The sequence below is a fragment of the Bison bison genome, unplaced genomic scaffold (assembly GCF_000754665.1).
Source record: "Bison bison bison isolate TAMUID 2011002044 unplaced genomic scaffold, Bison_UMD1.0 scf7180017859596, whole genome shotgun sequence".
NCBI lineage: Eukaryota > Metazoa > Chordata > Mammalia > Artiodactyla > Bovidae > Bison > Bison bison.
In genome coordinates this window covers 10,833-15,839 of record NW_011490168.1, presented here as the reverse complement: position 1 = coordinate 15,839, position 5,007 = coordinate 10,833, and the positions used below count along the sequence as shown (strand labels likewise).

Here is a 5,007-nt window from a genome sequence, read left to right as displayed (position 1 = left end):
TAGTTCCTCTTCACTTTCTGCCATAAGGGTGGTATCATCTGCATATCTGAGATTATTGATATTTCTCCTTGCAATCTTGATTCCAGCTTGTAGTTCTTCCAACCCAGCGTTTCTCATGATGTACTCTGCATATAAGTTAAAAAAACAGGGTGACAATATACAGCCTTGATGTACTCCTTTTCCTATTTGTTAGTGTATAGGAATTCAAGGGATTTCTTTGTATTGATTTTATATCCTGCAACTTCAATACATTCATTGACTAGCTCTATTAATTATCTGGTGGTGTCTTTAGAGTTTTCTATGTAGAGGATCATGTCATCTGCAAACAGTGAGTGTTTTACTTCTTCATTTCCAATCTGGATTCCCTTTATTTCTTTTTCTTCTCTGATTATTGTGGTTAAGACTTCCAAATCTATGTTGAATAGTAGTGGTGAGAGTGGGCACCCTTGTCTTCTTTCTGACTTTAGAGGAAATGCTTTCAGTTTTTCACCATTGAGGCTAATGTTTGCTGTGGTTTATTGTAGATGGCTTTTATTATGTTGAGGTATGCTCCTTCTATTCCTGCTTTCTGGAATTGTTTTTTTTTTTTTTTTGATGTTCTTTTTCTAGTTTCTTTAGGTGTAAAGTTAGGTTATTTATTTGATATTTCTCTTGTTTCTTGAGGTAAGCTTGTATTGCTATGATCTTATATGTTCTAGCCCTCTGACCCCCAGGACTATATGTTTTATGGGTGCCACCTATGTGGGCTTTGTGGGTACTTGTGTTGTTGTGGGCTCACTACTGTTGACAGTTTTATAGGTGTGAATGGTCCCTGTCTAGTTTGTTGCCAGGTCTTGCTTTCCATGGAGTCTGCTGGTCTCTCATAAGTGGGAGCTGGCTGTGGAGTCCCTGGGGATAAGGTCCTAAATCTAGTGTTGATCTGCTGATAGATGGGACAAGTTTCTGACATTGCTAGCTAGAGTGTCTGATATGTGTCAGAGCTGGTCCCTGACCCTGGGGGCCACTGGGGCTAGTGGTCATCTATAGGTGGGCAGAGCTAGGGCCCTGGATGAAGGGCACTGAATAAAGGGCACTGTGGGATACAGAATTGGTGTTGGTCTACTTGGGAATGGATCTAGTTTCTGCCACTGCTGGGTGCAGCGCACATAGTGTTCCAGAGATGGTGTTCACGTGCTGGTTTATAGGGCCTGTGCTCAATGTGTCCAGAGGCTGATGCCTGCCTGCTGTTGGGTGGGTTTGGTCCCAACATGGCACATTTCAGGGCTGTACTGGTCCTTGGACTGATGTACAAAGCCATGTCCTGGGCCCTCTTGTGGACTGGGCTGGGTCCCAGGGTGGCTATTGACTCAGGAGTTCTTAAAGCAGCTGGCTTCACCTGAAGCCATTTGCTTCACCTGAGGCTTCCTAGTATTAGTTCCCACAGGCTAGTGTACACAGCCAGGTCCCAGAGCTCATAAGATAGAGGGAGGATTCCTCAATGTCATTTACCAACATTAGTGTCTTGGTAGTATGAGCTCCCCAAAATGGTTGCTTCCAATGTCTATGTCTCTAGCATGAAATCCAGTTTCTGGATTCTCTCCCAGATCAGCAGGTGGGTCTGACTAAGCTCCTTTCAAATTGTTGCTTCTGCCTTTGGTACTGGAACTTGTGAAATTTTGTGTGCTCCCTTTCAGAGTTGAGTCTCTACTTCCTACAGTCTCCTGGGTCTCCTGAATATAAGTTCCACTGGCCTTCAAAGCCAAATGTCTTGGGGTCTTGTTCTCCTTGTGCAGTACCTCCCCAGGCTCAGGAGCCCAATGTGAGGTGGAGAACCTCTGAAATTGTAATTATCTTTCTGTTTGTGTGTTTCCCACATCAGGGTATGTATGAGTCTTTACTGTGTCTCTGCCACTTCTACCAGTCTCATTGTGGTTTCTTACTTACGTCTTTTTCTATGGAAGGTCTTTTATTCTCATCTTCCAGTATTTCTTATCAATAGTTTCTCTGCCAGTAGTTGTAATTTTGGTGCCTGTGGGAGGCGGTGAACTTCTCCTATTCTCCTATCTTGGCCACTACTCTTAAACTAATATTTTTTATCAAAACTTTTGAGTGGTCAAGAGGATGATCAAAAGGAGGAAAGAAGGACTGTTGAAATAAATTTCTAGGCTCAAGCTAGGACCACTCCAGCTTGGAGTTCCACATCAGGAAACTAAAAGTTTGATAACTTAGAAGTAAATGCTCTGCTTGACCACAAATGCAATGTGTGCAGTCAACTAAACCCCCAATGCCAAGCTAAATCTGACGCTTCTTACCACAAAAAGTTTAACTATGTGTTGCCAACTAAAACAATGCACAACTTGAGAATTTTGAGTTGAGTTCTATTTGGGGCAAAATGAGGACTGCAGCCCAGGAGCACCTCAGTTAGTTCTGAGAAACTGCTCCAAAGAAATAGGAGGGGAAGGTCAACATATAAGATTTTCATAAAGGGAGAGTTCAGTGCAATCAAGCACTTACTTTACAAGGGGTTTTCTGCTAGTTGTGAGGAGCTGATATTATGAAAGGATTTAGTGCTTTTCTAGATATGAAGAGATGCAAGGATTGGGATCATGAAATCAGTTCCTGAAAATAGCTAACTATCCAAAGACCTGTTCCACCAGACTCCCTGGAGCACAGGGTGCCTCATTCCACCCTGAACTCCCTCAAGGGCTGTTGAAGGTCAACAGCTGCAGCACAGGGTTCATTCTCTGCAGAGGTAGATGACAAATGTCCTTGTTGTTGTTGTTGAGTCACTGGCAAATGGTCTTGGAAAGGGCCAATTTGTAGTTGACAGTGGCCCCAGCCAATTACATATTTTCTACTCTCTCTTCCTAGTTCTTTATTAGTTATTCTATAAAACTTTACAGCAGTATTGTATTTGACTACTTTGTATATATTCAAATTTTCAACTAGTCTTTATCATGTAAATATACCTCTTTAGAGAATAATTTCATAGCTTTTTATTTACTTTACTCATAATCACAAAGTCCAAGTGATTTTTATTAAGATTACAGACCTATGTATGTAGTTTAACTTTTTTTTCTCCTATTTTGACCCTGAATATTTTTAGTAATAGTTGTTGTAAAGTTGCTCAGTCGTGTCCAACTCTTTGCAACCCCATGGACTGTAGCCTGCCAGGCTCCTCCGTCCATGGGATTTTCCAGACAAGAATACTGGAGTGGGTTGCCATTTCCTTCTCCAGAGGATCTTCCCGACCCAGGGATCGAACCTGGGTCTTCCGCTTTGTAGGCAGACGCTTTTACCATCTGAGCCACCCGGGAAGTCAGTAAAAAATAAATAAAGGCATAAAAACATATTTTTTTCCTATTGAAAGAGAAAAAATGAGAGAAAAAAATATATATATACATTGTTTTAACAAAGGCATTTAGTACATAGGTAGGTAGATAGATCTATCATTAGATAAGCAGGTAGTAGGTAGACAGGTAGAGATATAAATATGTATTAATAGTATTTACTATCTACTTATCTCTATCCATCTATCTATCAGTCATCTATCCTAAAATCTAATGAGGTAGGTTGGTTATAATTTTAGTACCTTGTCCTGAGATGAACCTTATGAAGGATGAAAAACACATTTATAATTATATTCCTTAGATGACTAGGGAGACTCTCTTGCCTTTTCAACTCAGTTTCTCATATCTTTATTTCCAAAATTAGAACAGGAAAAAAGTATATCATCTAGAAGGAGCTCAACCCACATGAATAAAAATATGCATAATGTACACACATACTTACTAATACATGTTCTACCTTATCCCAGACTAGCTCTTCTGAAGAGAAGAAAAAAGTCTTTAGAATTAGAAAACAATGTTCCTTTTAAGGTTCAGAGATTTAATTACTGGGTTTAAATGGATTGTCTTTTTTTTTTTTTAACAGAATACTGAGTGACTTGTTTCACAATTTGTAAATGTAGTCTTTCTTCTCCACTGTTGTGTCTTTTTTGTCTAGAAGAGTACCTGGAATGTGGGAGACACTCAATAAACACTTGTTTAGTGAATGAATAAATGCTGAACTTATTTAAAAGATAGCAAATGCTGGCATAAGTTTGTTTATTTATTTATTTACAGAACCAATTTACCATCCAAGAACTTAGAATGTTTCATTTCAGATCTCTTTTCAGAGGAAAAAAGAAAAGGATAGCTATTCTTACAATATTTGCCTTAACAAATACCTAAATTGTGATAGTTGAAAGTAATTATGAACACATTCTATTTCTCAACTCCATCTCTCAAAATTAGCTATGCATATATCATTATGCTAAACTTTTGTGCAATGTCACAAAAATTGGCTCTCCAGAAAGTAAGAAAGTCTTTTTAAAATATTTTTTATTTTATTTTATTTTTTAATTTATTTTTATTTTTTATTTTATTTTATTTTTTAACTTTACAATATTGTATTGGTTTTGCCATATATCAACATGAATCCACCACAGGTATACAGGTTGTAGGTAAACCAATTATAGTTTGAACTATGAATAAGTTATATTTTTTTATTTGGGACCATTTAACTAAAGTAGTTACTACTTAGTTACTAAGTAACTACTTAGTTATTTAATTAATAGTTACTAAGTTACTAATTGCTAGTTACTAAGTAATTACTATGTAGTCAATAAGTAATTACTTAGTAACTAAGTAATAACTACTACAACAACTAACTAAGTAGTAGGCCTTTTTCTGTCTGTGATACTCCAGTTGAACCCTGGAGAAATAAAAGAAAGTGAGAAGTAGAGTTATGTAATTGTACCTATTATTGTTATTACTCAAATCCATGCATCCTTAAACATAGGCAGACAAGGAATTGTGTTTTTTGTTTGTTTATTTTGTGTTAGGCTTTCAATAAGATCTCCAATTTCCAAAACCAGTTACAAATGTCATAGCCTATACAGGGTCTCTAGGGAGCTCTAGTTTAAAATCAGAGTGCACTCAAAGAAATGAAGCATATTAAAGCTCTCATCCTTTAAAGTTCAAACTT

General features: G+C 37.7%; 1 non-coding gene across 1 annotated transcript; it reads right to left on the bottom strand.

Moving 5' to 3' along the window:
• Positions 1-3,223: 3,223 nt before the first annotated feature.
• TRNAC-ACA lies at positions 3,224-3,296 on the bottom strand. Its single transcript has one exon. It is a non-coding gene; the product is annotated as a tRNA-Cys (tRNA).
• Positions 3,297-5,007: the final 1,711 nt, after the last annotated feature.